The 19,240-nt window shown below is 49.9% G+C and overlaps 1 protein-coding gene across 5 annotated transcripts in view; it reads left to right on the top strand.

Moving 5' to 3' along the window:
• Window positions 1-19,240, top strand: part of APBA2 (amyloid beta precursor protein binding family A member 2) — a 235,659-nt gene that overhangs the window by 29,473 nt on the left and 186,946 nt on the right. The window lies entirely within an intron of this gene.

Raw genomic sequence — 19,240 nt, 5'->3', positions numbered from 1 at the left:
GGCACTTCCTCCCAGAGGGCTTGGAAAAGTTGCCTTTGTGCACTTGTGGTGGCAGGGCCTGTGTGTGGCTGTGGGGAGAGGGGAGACGCTGGCTGGCTCCCCTCCTGCATCTGGGGCCTGCTCGCCCCCCAGAAAGCAGCTCACCTCTGAGCATGGTTTATATGGGAATTTAATTTTTATTAGATGACTTTAAAAGGGAAGCAGGCTTTCAAAGGAGATCTGTACATAGGGAAATAAATACTGCTTGTTTGCTTTCTTGTCTAGGAAGGATTTGAATTGCAGTGGAAGCTTTAAGCTAGGCTGGGGGTTTGGGGCCAGCTTGTGGCGAGGCCTCCTTCTGGAGTGCCTTTGTGGACGCCCACGGGGCCTGCGCTGTGACAGAGTTCACATTCTGCCCAGATTTCAGAGGGGTGGCCATTTGAGCAGCTGCTCTGTCCCCCGGGGCATGTTCACACAGGGGCTCCGCTTCCTGCCCCCTGCCTGGTGCACCTCCACTGTGGGAAAGGAAAAATGTTCAGAGAATTTCGGGTCTGCCCTGCCCCTGGTCAGCCCCTCAGTGAGCTGCTGTGGGTGGAGGAGATGCTCTTCGTTCTCTCTCCTGGGAGACTCAGTGCACCGTGGGGCCCAGCCGCCTGATGGCCACGTCATACCGCTCAGCACGCCAGCCCTGAGCCCTGCGAGGGCTGCTGCCTGTCCCAGGCTGATGCCCGCTTGTCTTCCCCAGTCATTGTGCACACATACCCACACCCGCACACTGCACATAACAGCACACACGCACACACACACACACACGCACTACACACACCATGCATATACACATATGTACCACACACGACACACCCCATATGCACACATACACACACTGAACACATATGCATGTATTACATACACCACACACACAGGCATCCTATACACTCACACATACACATATTACACACACCACACACATCAACATACATGCTATGCACACCCACACATACACATATTACACATACAACAGAGACACACTGTACATACATGCTACACATGCCACCCACCACATGCACCACACATACAGTGCATGCACACATACCACACACACATACAATCACATGCACATCACACACCATGCACCACATATACACATGCCACATCGCACACACATATCATACATGTACCCATCAAACACACACATACCACACACACACACACACACACACACACACTTGTGCATGAACTACTCTGTGAGTGAAGCTGAATTCTTTAGTTTCCTCCCAGATTATTCCCCCAGAGCTTCCCCCGGTCCTGGCTCAGAGCACCTGGGTCCCCAGGTCTGCGACCCTTGTCTCTTCCCCATCTTCGGTCACCGCCTCCCTGTGTATTTTGGGTGTCTCTGGACTTGCTCTGCGAGGCGTGTGGGTATCTGATCATCCGGGAAGCCTGTGGCTCTGCCCCCGAGGAGGCCCGACTCTGTCCCACTCTCTGGGACACTCCGCAGCAGAGCTCCTGTGGGACTGTCTGCCCTCCCCAAGGGCCGTTCTTACTGCTCTCTTCTCCCCAGCTAGAATATGAAATCCTCGAAGGCCAGATGGCGGGTTTCATTATAATGCTGGTGACTGGTAACTGTTTTGGGTAAAAGACTCAACCAGGATACACACATACTTAATAAAGTACAAGTGAACATCCCTGCAACCTGCCTTCCCTCTTTCCTCTCCCTTCCCCAGGGGACACCTCCGAACGCAGTGGGTGAGGGCCTGTACCTGGACTTGCTGATGTGCGTGTGCTTCCTAGCGCTTGATGAATGTGTCGCCAGGATCTGTACACACGCACATACTCAGCTAACTCACCATTTTCACTTATAGATAAGCCTTTAAGATTTCTCTCTGCCAGTACATATTGGTCTACTTCTTTAAAAAAATGCCTCCCGAGTATTCAAGAATGTAGACTCTGCCATAATTTATTTAACCGTTCTCCTATTTATGAGCACTTAAGTTGCTTCCAATTTTTGAAAAGATTGCTACAATAAAAATCCCCATTCAGACATCATTTCGTATGTATGAGTCCTCCTGGAAATGGACTTGTTGGGGGAAAAGGATGTGCATATTTACAATTTTGATGGAGAATGCTGAATTGCTTTTCTGAGAGGCTTCATGGGACGACTGCTAAAGAAGTCCATTTTTTTAGAAAAGAGAAAACCAGCAAAAAGGTAATTCACTACTAACAGCCAAACAGAGAGAGAGTGGCACTCCCTCAGGCCAGTGTGCAGTGTGCAGTGTGGCGGGCTGGGAGAGGTCAGGTAAGGCTGATGTGGTTTCTAAGGTTTTCTTTGCTGTGCCCACACTTCCTGCCCTCTCCCGCTCCTCCCCCACCAAAAAAGAGAAACAAAAAAACCAAAAACCAGTCCTGGGGAAAGAAGGCGCTTCTGGAGCCTGATGGCCTTCACTGAAGAGGGGAGAAACCTGTCCTGCCCCAGGGCTGCTTCCCGGGTCTGTTTGCACTGCATCCTGGGAGAATCCCTCAGCAGCCTCTTCCAGTTCACTCATTGGTCTTCAGTTGTATCCATTCTTCAGTTCAGCCCTCTGAATATCAGCCGCTGTATTTGAAAAAAACTAATAGGCTTAATGTTCTTCAGCTGTTTTGAGCTTACAGAAAAATTGAGCAGAAAGTTCTGAGAGTTTCCCTATGCCCCTCAGCCCAAACCCTAGTTTGCTGTATTATTAACGTCTTGCATTGGTGTTGCACAGAGGTTACAACTGATGAGCCAGTATTGGTACGACTATGTTAGGCTTAGGTTCGCCCTTCGTATTATATGTTCTGTGGGTTTTGGCAGATGTATAATGACTCAACTACCATCTTTTTGTTTTACTAGCTTGTTTGACTAGTTGTGTCTTGTTAGCTTCCTCCTTTTTAAAACTATTCTTCTGTGTTAGTCTTCCGTCTCCATTTCTTGTGGGGTGGGGAAGGGCCAGGGTATTCGGGTGCTGGCTCTCCTCTGGGGAGTGGAGCTCCCAGGGGCTCTGGTTCCCTTGCTTGGTGTCTCCACCCTCCCTTGGTGCTCTCATCCACCTGTCCCAGCACAGGCGCCCACTGCTCAGGGGCCATTCTGTGGAAAGGACAGGCGAGCGACTCGGCTGCCCCAAGCATCCCTGACTTCTTAGCCCACATAGTCATAATGATCACAGGGAACCTCCGTGAGCCTCTGAAAGGTGGTGGCGTGAAGCGACGTGACTTCTCCGGCTGACAGGAAGCCCCTGTGCCTCACCGGGTTTCCCTACTTATTCCCTCTTGGAATCTGTGTCATTTGTCTCTGAATGTTCTGGCAAGATGTAATATTTTAGAGGAATACCTGTGTGTGGGGGCTGTCGGGAGTGTGGGGCGTGGGGCATGTGGGTTGGGGCAGGGCCAGGCTTCTGAAGCGGGAAGCAGGGGGGCCGTTGCCTGCCCTGTTGTCCCCGTGGTGGGCCGAGGGCGGGAGTGGCACCGGGTCCTGCGGGGCTGCTGCCCCCGCACGGTGGGAGGCCCTGGAAGTCTGTTCCCTCCGTGCTCGCTGCCGGTGAGGATGCGAATAGAGAGGAGGGTGGAATGGGATTCGGGTGTTTACAGTATGAGAGCTGGCACCTCTTTTTATTGGAACAGGAAATAGCCTGGATGTGGGTGTCTCAGCTGGAACAGGCTGTTCCCCCACAGTCCTGCAGGGCGTCCTCCCAGCTGTGGCCATTCAGAAGGTAGAGCCTGTCTCCCCCTCGGTGTGCCCAGCAGAGGCGTGCTTGTCCTCCCCGGTGGGCTGGGCCCCATGGGCCCCAGTAGCTGGAGGTCTGTGGGGGGGTGGCTTCCCCCTGAGCTGGGTTTCCAGGTCACACCCCTGGGGCCTTGGCTTGCCCCGGCCCGAGCCTGGTGCCCAGGCAGTACTGAGTGAGCTGGTCCAAATATGGCATGGGGTGGGTGGTCCCCACACCCTGCTGACGTGGCTGCTCTGCCTGCCTGGCAGGCGACCTGGAAGCCGTTGCTCTCCCTGAGAGGCAGGCTCTGTGTGTGTCCTGGGGACAGCCCTGTCATCGAGTCAGCATTCAGAAGGTCCCACGGAGCACTATTGTAGGTAAGGACTACATCTCACAGCAGGTGGGAAGTGTGGGCATCCATCCCTGAGGCTGAGGTGGGTCACAATGGGCACGGGGCAGGGGGTACAGCCTTAGTGGGTGAGTGGGATGTGGAGTGTGTGTAGGGACACTGAGGGCGTCGGCAGGGCCAGGACTGGCATGTCTGACGGACAGCAAGGAGCTGTGAGGCTGGGACCACGTGAGTAACTGGGGTCGGGAAGGCCAGGGGGAGTGGAGGTTGGCGCAGAGATCTTTCCAGCTGTGAAGAGAACTTATACCCTGAGCAACAGGGAGCCTTTGGGGGAGGAGGTTGAGAGGAGGACATGATCTAAGTTATGACTTAAAAATTTTTATGATAGCTTTATTATGACATTAATCACATACCATAAAATTCACCTCTTTAAGACACAGTTCAGTGGTTTTTAATATACTGACAATGTTGTGCACTGTCAGCACCATCTAATTCTGGAACATTCCTGTCATCCATACACATTAGCAGGCATCCCCCATGTCCCCCTCATCCTCAACCCCTGCTTTGATTTCGTTAAATGAATGATTTTCTGAAGTGTAGCCGTCATACAGGCATGTGTACACATCCTGGATTGAATGTGTCTCCCCCAAATTCACATGTTGAAATCTAATGGCCAGAGTGAAGGTATTAGGATCTGAGGCCTTTGGGGTGATTAGGTCACGAGGTGGAGCTCTCCTGAAGGGATTGGTGCCTTTATATGAAGGGACAGAGACCCAGCTCTCTCCTTTCCACCATGTGAGGACGCAGCTAAAAGTTGGCAGTCTGCAACCCAGAAGAGGGCTCTCATCACAACCCTACCAGGCTGGCACCATGATCTCAGACTTCCAGCCTGCAAAACCATGAGAGGGAAATTTCCATGGGTGAGCCACACAGTCATGGTACTTTATTGCAGCTGCGTGAGTAATGGAGACCCTGAGTATACAGCTCCAGTGCGTTGTGTTGAAGGACCACCCCTGCTGCTGTGTAGGATGCCATACTGGGCAAAGATTGAAGCAAGAAGCCTGTTAGGAGGCATGAGAGGGCGGGGCCAAGGCCAGGTGGGGTGGTGGGAAGGATGAGAGGAGGTGGGGTCTGGAGGCATCTGAAGCTTCAGCCAGCATGGTGTCCTGGCAACCCCAAGGTGGGTGGGGAAGAGGAGTCCAGGGTGACCCCAGCTGGGCAGTGGGCTGCCCTCAGCTGGGGGTGGGGAGGCTGTTGCTGGAGCTGGACCTGGTTCGGGGAGCTTGGCCCGGCTTGGTCGTGTAGAGCTCGAGGGGCCCGTTGGACATGTGTTGGAGGTGTTGAGAGGTGCATGGGGTGCATGGACTCCCGGAGAGCTCTGAGGGCCCTAAACACCGTGGAGCTGTCAGCTTGGCATGGGTCCCAGTTCTTGGTCCTGTACGAGGCACTGTGCACACGAGCACAGCTCAGCAGAGACAGCCAGAAACTGTGAAGTCGTGGCCCAACTGGGCTCAGTTCAGGAGTCTCAGAAGGTATGGCTGCCCCACCGGAAGGCAAAAGTGGTTTAGGGACTCGGCATCTATTTCTAGTCTTCACTTGTCTGGGGGGTCAGCCATGTGCCAGATTCCCCTCAAATGCCCTGCCACCCACAATTCCTATCCATGAAATTCAGAATACTTCATGTCTTATGCCAAAATTTTAGTCCTTTTGGAGAATTCTTGCACTATTATTGGTGTTTCCATCCTTTTATCTCTCTTTGATCTTACTGAGGAAATTTTTAGGTTATTTAAAGAGAAGTGTCTTTTGACATGAAGAAAATTATAATCTCAATTATAATCGCAACAGTTGGCACAGTAGAAAAATATACCTAAAAATGCTGAAATGCAGCTACATCATCATGCCCTGCCCTGAATGCCCCACGTGTGAAGCCCCGAGGGAGGCAGAACAGAGGGCACAGGAATGGGGGGTTCTGGAGCGTGGTCACCGAGGATGCGGGCCTGGCTCCCCCTGGGACAGGTGGCTTACCCTTCCTGCCCAAGTTTTAGGCTATTGCAGGGCAAGGAGCTCCCATCGGAGGATGGGGATGGCCCTCCACCCTGGGCCGGTGGGTCGGACTTCTCCTGATCCCTCTGCCCCCAGCAGCGTGCGCCTCTGTGCTCTGCTGGGGCCGGGCTGTTGCTTCGTCCCCCTTCTCTCGTCACCACTCTAAGCAGCCCTGCGCTCAGTGCCTCCAGAGTCCCCATTCTGGCACCTTTGGCAGTTGATCCTGATCCTTTTACCCCAAACACTTGACTGGGCCGTCCTGCTGCCTTTGGAGTCTATACAGGCGCCTGATGTGGCCGTTGTGCCATGCACCTTGCTGGCAGGGCTGTGAGCCCTGTGGCGGAGCGCCTTCCCAGTGGCGGGTGTCTTGGAACACACCTTAGCTCCCGGGGACATGTACAAGGGAAGGGGCATTTGAGTGGGGTGTGCCTGTGGATTTGAGTTTTTATGAAGGAGAGTGGGGTCCCCTCCTACCTTTGTCCTGGACATGTGCTCAGCCTGTGAGCATAACCTGGGGCCAGGCCCCTGAGGCTGGCCGGGCGGACGTGGCTGGGCCAGATGCTTTGCCCAGCATGGTCGCCTGAGTCAGGAGCACCCCATTACCCAGCTGTCAGCCAGCACAAGCTTCTTGCCCTGGACCCCTGTCCTCACCTGTGCCTTGGGGGGTACCAGCCCTGCAGACGGTCAGGGCCCCTGGAGGCTCAGGCTGCTCATCTCTCCACTGGCTGTGCCTCTCCGGGAAAAGCAGGAGGGGCGTCCCCTGCAGCTGGCTTTGCATGGCTGGTCCCATCAGGGAGCCCTGCTGGCCAAGGGGCTCTTGCACGCGGGCCGTGGGCTTCTGTTCCCCATCTGCCACCACGTGCCTCTATGTGGTTAGTTCCTTCCCTCACGGGAGAGCATTTTTTCTTCCTTTCAGGAAAATGTGTTGAACCTTGATGTTACCTGACTGTCTACAAAGCATTTTCCAAAGGCTTCGTGGCCATGCTGACAGAGGGTCAGAAGGAGAATGGGGGGCGACTGTTGAGGAAGGAGCCCCTTGGTACGGGACAGCTGCTTTCTGTTCCCTTTCACTATTCTGCGTACAACGCCAGCCCCTCTCTGCCCCTCAGGGGTGCCCCCCCCCCGTGTCCCAGGGCAGCCTCCTGCCATAGGCGCTGCCCCAGAGGGGTTACTCAGCCTGGGCGGTACTGCTCTTGACTCTCTGGGGCTTGTTGGCCCCCCTCCACCTCGCGGAGCCTGCTGTGGTCTCAGGTTCCCTGCGTCCTGGACAGAACAGGGGAGGCCGGGAGGTGAGCAGTTCGTCGGGGCTCTCAGGATGCCAGCCCGGGCATCTGTCTGCAGCCCGGCTCCCAGCACCTGCCCACCTGCCTTCCAGGGTGCCTGTGAGCAGCCCCAGGTCCCGGCCCTTTGCCGCTGCTGCCTCAGGTGTTGCTGGGAAGCGACCACAGAGCACGCTGAGGCTTGGGGTGCAGTGTGGGCGGCTCATGCTGTCCTCTGAGCCTGGGCTCCTCACCTGCAAAGGGCCTGGTGCTTCCAGCTCTGGTCTGGGTCCCACTCTTCCAGGGCTTATTTGGAGGGGACCCAGAAGGGCTTCCTGTTCTTCACTCCAGGCAGTTTGGAAGACTTCCCTGGTTCTCACCACTGTCACTGTGTAAAGTGGAGAGCGGCACAGTGTGCCTGTCGGTTCCAAGCTACAGGGCACCTGCTGGGCCATGAGCGCATTCTGCTTCCCTTCTGAGTGGAGGACAGATGCATTCATTCATTCATTCCACAAGTGTCTCTTGAGTGTTGATGGAAACTCTCTGCCCTCTTATAGCTTACTTTCCAGTGAGGGAAGGCAGATGATAACCAAGATAAATAAAATAAATATATCCTGTGTTAGGTGGCGCTAAGTGCTATGGAGAAACATAAAGCTGGAGAGGAGGCCAGGAAGGGCTGGGTAGGTGGTGTGATGGCTTTAATAGGTTGGTCGGGGAGGGCGATGTCTGAGCAGCAGCATGGAGGAGAGGAGGAGGGAGCCATATGGACACCTAGGGGAATGGCCCATGCAAAGGCCCTGGGGTAGCACCTGTCTGGTGCTGGGAGGAAGAGCAGATGGCTGGTTCTGAGGGTGGGAGGACAGAAGGATAGCAGGGTTATAAGGAGAAGTGGATGGGTGCCAGATTGTGTGGGGCCTCAGAGACCAGCGTGAGGATATTGGGAAGGATCATCTGGGCTGCTGCACGGAGGTTAGATTAGAAGGGGGTCAGCACGGAGGTGACAAGCTCTTAGGAGCTACTGTAGCCACGCAGGGCAGGGAGGCTCAGCCCAGGCCGTGATGGTCATGGAGAAGTGGTGCTGGGAGTCTGTTGATTTCAAAGGTGAAGCCAGCACGCTTTCCTGATGGGGGGAAGGAGAGGGCCCTGGACAAGGCTGAGGCCTCAGCCTGAGCACCTTGAAGGACAGTAGTCGGCAATGGAAGGCCTTGGGGGAAGAAGGGCCAGCTCTCTGCCTTCAGGAGACCCGTGTCTGGCTCCCCAGGTGCCCTTAGCAGCCTCTGATTCTCCGGCTCTCCAAGGTGGAAGAAACAAAGGGCTTCAAGGAGAATGACTCAGCCACAATGGGATGCCCGTCAGGGCGGTGCCATGTGCTCCGGGGCCATGAGGGGGGTGCGGCTGCTGCCCTGGGCCAGGCCGCGTCTGCGCTGGGCAGAGCCTCAGGGCAGGGCTCCCTGGCCTGCACATCTGGGCCCCTGCTCCTGGCCAGTGAGTTCTCATTTCTATCTTCTCAGACCTTGGTTTTACCTTTTTTGCCTTTCCAGATTAAAAAAAAAAATTAAGGTATAATTAGCTATAAAATTATATTAGTTTCAGATGTACAATATAGTGATTTAATGTTTGTATATATTGTGATGTGATCACCACACTAAATACGTTAACATCCATCACCATACACAGTTACATAAATTTTTTCTTGTGATGAGAACTGTTAAGATCTACCCAATTAGCATCCTCCAAATTGGCAATAAAGTATTATTAACTATATAGTCTCCATGCTACACATTACATTCCAGGACTATTTATTTTATAGCTAGGAGCTGGTTCTCTTTGACCACCTTTGCCCGCTTTGACCACTCCTTGCCCCCACCTCTGGCAATCTGCTCTCCGTATCTATGAGCTTGAGGATTTTTTGTTTATTCTTGTTTTTCTTAGATTCCCCATATAAGTGTATCTACAGTATTTGTCTTTCTCTGAGTTATTTTACTTAGCATAATGTCCTCAAGGTCCGTCCGTGTTGTTTGCAAATAGCAAGATTTTCTTCTTTTTTATGGCTGGATACTATTCCATTTTAAACATATACCACCTTTTCTTTATCCATTCATCTATTGATGGACACTTAGCTTGTTCCCATATCTTGGTAAATAACGCTTCAGAGAATATGGAGGTCTCTGTATCTTTTTGAGTTAGTGTTTTCATTTTCTTTGGATAAATACCTGGAGTGGAATTGCTGGACCCTATGTAGTTCTGTTTTACACTATTTGAGGGGCCTCCTTGCTGCACTGAGAGGGGCTGTGCTAATTTACATTCCCACCAACAGTGTACAGGGTTCCCTTTTCCCCATACATCCTTGCCAACACTTGTTATCTGTTGACTTTTTGGTAATAGCCTTTCTGACAGGTGTGAATCGATGTCTCCTTGTGGTTTTGATTTGCATTTCCCTGGTGATTGGTGATGTTGAGCCCCTTTTGTTACTTGTTGGCCACCTGTATGTCTTCTTCCTCAGATTCTTCAGGGACCAGGTGGAGAAAGGCCTGGCTGATCCTGGGAGGGGCATGGTGGGACCTTCTCCTGACTGAGAGAAGGTGGTGCGCTGTGTGAATGGTGGCCTGTGGGAGTGTGAACTGGGGTTGGAGCACAACTGGGTGGCCTGCTGCAGAACGCAGAGGGCTTTTGGCAAGAAGTGACTTCGGCAGGTTACAAAGCTGTAGCCGCCCCCACCCTGGGGACAGGCCTAACCCTGTGAACCCTGCTTCCAGAGGTTGGCCATTTTTCTGTTGTTCAGTATGGGCCTGGTAGAGGTGGGTATGACACTGCCAGTATCAAGTCCCTCCCAGTGGACGGGCCACCCTCTGCCGTGTCCCTGTGCCAGCCTAGCCCTGGCTCAGCTGTTTGCAGCTGGGTCACTTCAACCCACTGGTGCCCGTTTATTGTGAGGTGGGCCAAGGTGGTTAGTTCCCAGGAGCAGAGTGCTAGCACTGGCCTGGCATGCCATTGCCCACCCCCTCACCATCCCATATTCTTCCTGAGGATGGGAAGCAGTGGTGGAGGGCAGCAGGCCTTGGGAACCATGTTTTATTCCATCAGCTCACAGCTGGGGGGATTTATGAGATGCAGGAGTGTTTTGATTTCCTTGCCAACCTTTTTTTCCGGGTGGGCCAGGTGAGCGTTTGAGCCCAAGGAGAGAGGCACAGTGTCACCTGCATCCTGCCAAGAGGGTCACCTGCCAGGCATCGCAGCAGAGAACCAGGGCTTGAGCCTGGCACATGGTAGGTTGGCCCCAAAGATGGCTGTTGAATGAAGGGTGGATGAGCACCTGAATGCAGACTCTCTGGTTCCCAGGCAGCTGCACCTCCATCCTTACTGTGAGGCTGGCTGTATTTGGAGCCTCAGGGACATGGTGCACATGGCAGCCTGTTACCTGGGACAGGTCACGGGCAGGTTCCTAAAGGCAGATTCACATCATGGTGATCATGCAAGCAGCTCCCCGTACAGGACTTGGGGCCAGGGAGGAGCTCTTCTCTGCAGGTCTCTCCAGAATGGGTTTATCGACCTATCCTTTGGGAGGGCTCTGTGAGTAGCGCGCCTCTGTCTTCCCAGGACAATGTCTGCGTTTCCTTCCTGTGGGCTCCTGAAAAGCCCTTCCTCTCTCAGGTCATCCTGCACCATGAGGACATGATAACCCTCCACAGCCAGGAACTCCTGGGGGTCCTGTTTGCCTGTGAGGTCAGAGCTGCCCCCCAGCTCTGCATTCAGTGCTCAGAAGAGTTTTGGTGGCGAGTTTCGTTGCTCCTTCTGCTGTGGCAGGTGTCTTTGACCCCAACCCAGTGCTCCCTCCCCACCCTTCAGAGTCCTTCCCCTGTCTTTGTAGTGCCTTGCCTTTATCCCCCCCTTACCCTAAGGCTGTGTTTAAGGCCCACTTGGTTTACTGGCTGCAGCAGGTTTCCAGTCTGTGAAATGCGTTGCTCTTGTATGCCAGGCAGGCTCCTAGAGGGAGCGGGAGATACAGTTGGGGATAATTGTGAAAAGTGAACAAACAAGACAGGCTAAGAAGAGTGCACTTACTACCAGAGTGCAGGAGAGCCTTGGGTTTTGAAGAATGAATAGGAGTTTGTTAGTGAGATTCTGGAGGAGCAAAAAAGGGAATGGTTCCAACACTGGCATGGACAGGGTGAGACACCGACCCTGTAGGTGTGATAAGGGTGAGGCTGCAGTGCAGGGCCTCACCGTGTGAATGGGTGAGGCTGCAGTAATGGGCAGAGCTCAGGGCTGGGAGCTCCATCACCATGGCCCAAAGTCAAAGACTGTGTTGTGCCACCTGGTACCTCCACAAGTCCCACTGGAGTCCCTGGCTGTAGGCGAGGGCAGGCACACTTGTGGTTTGTCTTGGGTGTCAGCCCCATGGACAGTAATGCCCTTGCCCATTGGTATCTGAGCGCGCCCACCGTGGGTGGGGGTGGGTGGTGCTGTGTTTGGACTCAGGAGGCCTGCTCTGTGGGCAGGGAACATGGCAGTAGCCTGCAGTGCCAAAGCTCAAGGAACCTCGTAAGTCACGGGGATCAGCGATCCCTCACTTGGCATGGTTGGGAGACCAGGGTACAGGTGCTGGAGGTGGGGCCTGAACCCCAATATCTCGGTGCTCCCTTCACCCTCCAAGTAAGGAACCTGAGGCATGGGTAGGTTCCCTCATCTCCCCAGCCTTGAGCGGCAGAGCTGGGATGGGGGCCATGGTCTCCGGGCTGTCCAGCTCACACAGAGATCAGGTGATGGCTGGCACAGGGTGTGCTGGTTTGTAGGTCCTGGGCTGAGGGCTGGGGCCCCTGGGTCAGGCAGGAAGCGATGTTGCTCTCACATGGCTGGCTGATGCACGCAGCTGCAAGGCCTCAGCCATTCCTCTGTCAGTTACTCTGCCAGGCCCCTTGTCCTGGGTCCTGGGGAAACCAGGGCACCTGGGATTCAGCACTGTGCATGTGTGTTTACACAGCTTTCTCGGCCAGGTGACCTCTTGCTGTGACCCCACTGTGTGCCCACACATGCACATGGTTGCGCTTTCTTTGAGAAGGCTTTATTCAGCGTATTTTGGAGAACTTGCCCCCATGTAAGCACACACGATTTTAAGATAAGTGATCCAAATGACCTTAAGCTCTGTATCCTATGTAGCATTTGAGTTTTATTTTATTTTATTTTTATTTTGGTATCATTAATCTACAATTACAGAAAGAACATTATGTTTACTAGGTTTCCCCCTTCACCAAGTCCCCCCCACATACCCCTTCACAGTCACTGTCCATCTGCATAGTAAGATGCTGTAAAATCACTACTTGTCTTCTCTGTGTTGCACAGGCCTCCCCGTGCCCCCCAGGCACTATACATGCTAATCGTAATGCCCCCTTTCTTTTTCCCCACCCTTATCCCTCCCTTCTCACCCAACGTCCCCAGTCCCTTTCCCTTTGGTAACTATTAGTCCATTCTTGGGTTCTGTGATTCTGCTGCTGTTTTGTTCCTTCAGTTTTCCTTTGTTCTTATACTCCACAGATGAGTGAAATCATTTGGTACTTGTCTTTCTCCACCTGGCTTATTTCACTGAGCATAATACCCTCTAGCTCCATCCATGTTGTTGCGAATGGTAGGATCTGCTTTTTTCTTATGGCTGTGTAATATTCCATTGTGTATATGTACCACATCTTCTTTATCCATTCATCTACTGATGGACATTTAGGTTGCTTCCATATCTTGGCTATTGTAAACAGTGCAGCAATAAACATAGGGGTGCATCTGTCTTTTTCAAACTGGAGTGCTGCATTCTTAGGGTAAATTCCTAGAAGTGGAATTCCTGGGTCAAATGGTATTTCTGTTTTGAGCATTCTGAGGAACCTCCATACTGCTTTCCACAATAGTTGAACTAGTTTACATTCCCACCAGCAGTGTAGGAGGGTTCCCCTTTCTCTACAACCTCACCAACATTTGTTGTTGTTTGTCTTTTCAATGATGGCGATCCTTACTGGTGTGAGGTGATATCTCATTGTGGTTTTAATTTGCATTTCTCTGATGATTAGCGATGTGGAGCATCTTTTCATGTGCCTGCTGGCCATCTGGATTTCTTCTTTAGAGAACTGTCTATTCAGCTCCTCTGCCCATTTTTTAATTGGATTATTTGCTTTTTGTTTGTTGAGGCATGTGAGCTCTTTATATATTTTGGATGTCATTCCTTTATTGGATCTGTCATTTATGAATATGTTCTCCCATACTGTACGGTATTTTTTTGTTCTATTGATGGTGTCCTTTGCTGTACAGAAGCTTTTTAGCTTGATATAGTCCCACTTGTTCATTTTTGCCTTTGTTTCCCTTGCCTGGGGAGATATGTTCATGAAGAAGTCACTCATGTTTATGTCCGTGAGATTTTTGCCTATGTTTTTTTCTAAGAGTTTTATGGTTTCATGACTTACATTCAGGTCTTTGATCCATTTGGAGTTTACTTTTGTGTATGCGGTTAGACAGTGATCCAGTTTCATTCTCTTAAATGTAGCTGTCCAGTTTTGCCAGCACCATCTGTTGAAGAGACTGTCATTTCGCCATTATATGTCCATGGCTCCTTTATCAAATATTAATTGGCCATAATTGTTTGGGTTAATGTCTGGAGTCTCTATTCTGTTCCACTGGTCTGTGGCTCTGTTCTTGTGCCAGTACCAAATTGTCTTGATTACTGTGGCTTTGTAGTAGAGCTTGAAGTGGGGGAGCGAGATCCCCCCCACTTTATTCTTCCTTCTCAGGATTGCGTTGGCTATTTGGGGTCTTTGACGGTTCCATATGAATTTTTGAACTATTTGTTCCAGTTCATTGAAGAATGCTGTTGGTAATTTGATAGGGATTGCATCGAATCTGTATATTGCTTTGGGCAGGATGGCCATTTTGATGATATTAATTCTTCCTAGCCAGGAGCATGGGATGAGTTTCCATTTGTTAGTGTCCCCTTTAATTTCTCTTAAGGGTGTCTTGTAGTTTTCAGGATATAGGTCTTTCACTTCCTTGGTTAGGTTTATTCCTAGGTATTTTATTCTTTTTGATGCTATTGTGAATGGAATTGTTTTCCTGATTTCTCTTTCTATTAGTTCATTGTTAGTGCATAGGAAAGCTACAGATTTCTGTGTGTTAATTTTGTATCCTGCAACTTTGCTGAATTCCTATATTAGTTCTAGTAGTTTTGGGGTGGAGTCTTTAGGGTTTTTTATGTACAATATCATGTCATCTGCAAATAGTGACAGTTTAACTTCTTCTTTACCAATCTGGATTCCTTGTATTTCTTTGTTTTGTCTGATGGCCATGGCTAGGACCTCCAGTACTATGTTAAATAACAGTGGGGAGAGTGGGCATCCCCATCTTGTTCCCGATCTCAGAGGAAAAGCTTTCAGCCTCTCGCTGTTCAGTATGATGTTAGCTGTGGGTTTATCATATATGGCCTTTATTATGTTGAGGTACTTGCCCTCTATGCTCATTTTGTTGAGAGTTTTTATCATGAATGGATGTTGAATTTTGTCGAATGCTTTTTCAGCATCTATGGAGATGATCATGTGGTTTTTGTCTTTCTTTTTGTTGATGTGGTGGATGATGTTGATGGATTTTCGAATGTTGTACCATCCTTGCATCCCTGGGATGAAATCCACTTGGTCGTGGTGTATGATCCTCTTGATGTATTTTTGAATTCAATTTGCTAATATCTTGTTGAGTATTTTTGCATCTATGTTCATCAGGGATATTGGTCTGTAGTTTTCTTCTTCAGTGGGGTCTTTGCCTGGTTTTGGTATTAGGGTGATGTTGGCTTCATAGAATGAGTTTGGGAGTATTCCCTCCTTTTCTATTTTTTGGAAAACTTTAAGGAGAATGGGTGTTATGTCTTCTCTGTATGTTTGATAAAATTCTGAGGTAAATCCTTCTGGCCCGGGGGTTTTGTTCTTGGGTAGTTTTTTGATTACTGATTCAATTTTGTTGCTGGTAATTGGTCTGTTTAGATTTTCTGTTTCTTTCTGGGTCAGTCTTGGAAGGTTGTATTTTTATAAGAAGTCCATTTCTCCTAGGTTTTCCAGCTTGTTAGCATATAGGTTTTCATAGTACTCTCTAATAATTCTTTGTATTTCTGTGGGGTCCGTCGTGATTTTTCCTTTCTTGTTTCTAATTCTGTTGATGTGTGTTGACTCTCTTTTTCTCTTAATCAGTCTGGCTAGAGGCTTATCTATTTTGTTTATTTTCTCGAAGAACCAGCTCTTGGTTTCATTGATTTTTGCTATTGTTTTATTCTTCTCAATTTTATTTATTTCTTCTCTGATCTTTATTAGGTCCCTCCATCTGCTGACCTTAGGCCTCATTTGTTCTTCTTTTTCCAATTTCGATAATTGTGACATTAGACCATTCATTTGGGATTGTTCTTCCTTCTTTAAATATGCCTGGATTGCTATATACTTTCCTCTTAAGACTGCTTTTGCTGCGTCCCACAGAAGTTGGGGCTTTGTGTTATTGTTGTCATTTGTTTCCATATATTGCTGGATCTCCATTTTAATTTGGTCATTGATCCATTGATTATTTAGGAGCGTGTTGTTTAGCCTCCATGTGTTTGTGAGCCTTTTTGCTTTCTTTGTACAATTTATTTCTAGTTTTATACCTTTGTGGTCTGAAAAGTTGGGTGGTAGGAATTCAATCTTTTGGAATTTACTGAGGTTCTTTTTGTGGCCTAGTATGTGGTCTATTCTGGAGAATGTTCCATGTGCACTTGAGAAGAATGTGTATCCTGTTGCTTTTGGATGTAGAGTTCTATAGATGTCTATTAGGTCCATCTGTTCTAGCGTGTTGTTCAGTGCCTCTGTGTCCTTACTTATTTTCTGTCTGGTGGATCTGTCCTTTGGAGTGAGTGGTGTGTTAAAGTCTCCCAAAATGAATGCATTGCATTCTATTTCCTCCTTTAATTCTGTTGGTATTTGTTTCACATATATTGGTGCTCTTGTATTGAATGCATATATGTTTATAATGGTTATATCCTCTTGTTGGACTGAGCCCTTTATCATTATGTAATGTCCTTCTTTATCTCTTGTTACTTTCTTTCTTTTGAGGTCTATTTTGTCTGATACTAGTATTGCAACACCTGCTTTTTTCTCTCTGTTGTTTGCATGAAATATCTTTCTCCAACCCTTGACTTTTAATCTGTGTATGTCTTTGGGTTTGAGGTGAGTCTCTTGTAAGCAGCATATAGATGGGTCTTGCTTTTTTATCCATTCTATTACTTTGTGTCTTTTGATTGGTGCATTCAGTCCACTTACATTTAGGGTGATTATTGAAAGATATGTACTTATTGCCATTTCAGGCTTTAGATTTGTGGTTACCAAAGGTTCAAGGTTATCTTGTTTACTATCTTACTGTCTGACCTCCCTCGCTTATTGAGCTGTTATAAACATAGTCTGATGATTATTTCTTTCCCTTCTTTTTCTTCCTCCTCTATTCTTCATTTTGGGTGTTTTGTTCTGTGCTCTTTTTAGGAGTGCTCCAATCTAGAGCAGTCCCTCTAAGATACCCTGTAGAGGTGGTTTGTGGGAGGCAAATTCCCTCAACTTTTGCTTGTCTGGGAATTGTTTAATCCCTCCTTCATATTTAAGTGATAACCATACTGGATACAGTATTCTTGGTTCAAGGCTCTTCTGTTTTCATTGCATTAAATATATCATGCCATTCTCTTCTGGCCTGTAGGGTTTCTGTTGAGAAGTCTGACAATAGCCTGATGGGTTTTCCTTTGTAGGTGACCTTTTTACTCTCTCTGACTGCCTTTAATACTCTGTGCCTGTCCTTGATCTTTGCCATTTTAATTATTTTGTGTCTTGGTGTTGACCTCTTTGGATCCCATGTCTCGGGGGTTCTGTGTGCCTCTGTAGCCTGAGCAACTATTTCCTCCCCAGTTTGGGGAAGTTCTCAGCAATTATTTCTTCAAAGACACTTTCTGTCCCTTTTCCTCTCTCTTCTTCTTCTGGTACCCCTATAATGTGGATATTGTTCCTTTTGGATTGGTCACACAGTTCTCTTAATATTGTTTCATTCCTGGAGATCCTTTTATCTCTCTCTGCATCAGCTTCTATGCATTCCTGTTCTCTGGTTTCTATTCCATCAATGGCCTCTTGCATCCTATCCATTCTGCTTATAAACCCTTCCAGAGTTTGTTTCATTTCTGTAATCTCCCTCCGAACATCTGTGATCTCCCTCCGGACATCTGTAATCTCCCTCTGGCCTTCATCCCTTAGCTCTTGCATATTTCTCTGCAGCTCTGTCAACATGTTTATGATTTTTATTTTGAATTCTTTTTCAGGGAGACTGGTTAGGTCTGCCTCTGCAGATCCTTTCTCAGGTGTAACTCTCTTGGTCTGGACCAGATTTTTTGCATTTTCATGGTGATTGCAGTGGCTGTAGGCAGGTTGTGGGTGTGTCAGCTGGGAGAAGAAAGTCCTTTCCTGCCTGCTGGATGCCTTGCCCTTCTCCACTGCCTGTGACGGCTACCTGCACTCCTGGAGCGGCCACCAGGTTAATCTCCTAAGCTGCTGTGGGCGGGGTGTCCATCAGAGCAGCATGGAGCCCTGTGGGGAGTGGCAGGCACACCAGGTGTGCTCCTCTGTGCTAGCGGCGACCCTGCTGGGCAGCTGTGTGGCAGCAGCGGCCTTTGGGTCTGGCCCGGGCGGCTGTGCGTTGGGCTGGGATTCCAGTCGGCTCCTGGGAGCATGCCTGCTCCCTCTGGCTCCGCTGCTGGTGCGCGCAGAGCTTTTCCACGCAGGCTTCTACCGGGCTCTGGCTTCACTGCCGCTGGTGCACGCGAACCGCGCCCGGGCTGTTCAGTCACGCTGCTGCGGGCTAGCCCTGCAGCACACAGATCTGCTCTCGGTTCCTTCTAGTGCTTCTGCCCCCGGCACGCACTCCCACTCTCCTGTTACCGGGCTCGTGTGTCAGGGTCCGTGCCAGTTGGAGGAATGACTGGCAGGCTGCCTAGTCCTGTGAGGGGCTTCAGAGCTGCACTGCCTCCGTTTAGGGTGCCTACGTTTCCCCGGTATTCCCAGCTGCTGGGACAACTTCGTCCAGCTATGGGGTCCCTGTCTCTTTAAGACTTGCAGAAAGCACTCACTTTTCTTTTGTCTCAGGGGTGCTGGTTGTGGGGACCTGCCCACAGGTTTTGCTTTTCCGTTTCTCTAATATTCAGCACCCCGTGCACCTTGTGTCTGCATTCTTGGTGCGGATTTCTAGAGCTGGTTGTTTAGCAGTCCTGGGCTTTCACTCCCTCCCCATTCTGACTCCTTTCTTCCCACTGGGTTTTGGGGTGGGGGAGCGTTCGGGTCCCGCCTGGCCATGGCTTGTATCTTACCCCCTTCGTGTGATGCTGAGTTCTCACAGATGTAGATGTATCCTGGCTGTTGTACTGCATCCACTGGTGTCTCTTTTAGGAGTAGTTGTATTTATTGTATTTTCATAAATAAATATGTTTTGGGGAGGAAATTTCCTCTGAACTACTCATGCCGCCATCTTCCCATGATCCTCTGCATTTGAGTTTTTTTTTGAAAAGCAAGTTGGGAACAGGACCTTGAAGAATGTGCTTCATTTCCTGTCAGAGCAAATGAGACCTGAAATATGGATGCCATAGGGTTCCCTGTGTCTTCCCCCAGAAAGGCTTGAGAAATACACTCCCTGTTCTTTTAGCAAGGCCCAGCTGCTCTCAACCTCAAATCCTTAGTTAACTGTGCTTGCTGCCCTTTGGGAATAAACTTGGGGGGCTCTTGTAAACTCGGAGAGACTCGTGGTTAACTTGCAAGTCCTTGATTTTCAAACTGTGTGGCTGCTCTGCAGAACCCTGGAGTCTGGTCCTGGAGCTCTGAGCTGCT

Source organism: Manis pentadactyla, chromosome 18 (assembly GCF_030020395.1).
Source record: "Manis pentadactyla isolate mManPen7 chromosome 18, mManPen7.hap1, whole genome shotgun sequence".
Lineage (NCBI taxonomy): Eukaryota > Metazoa > Chordata > Mammalia > Pholidota > Manidae > Manis > Manis pentadactyla.
The sequence above is the reverse complement of the archived record's forward strand: the minus strand, read 5'-3'. Positions and strand labels throughout refer to the sequence as shown.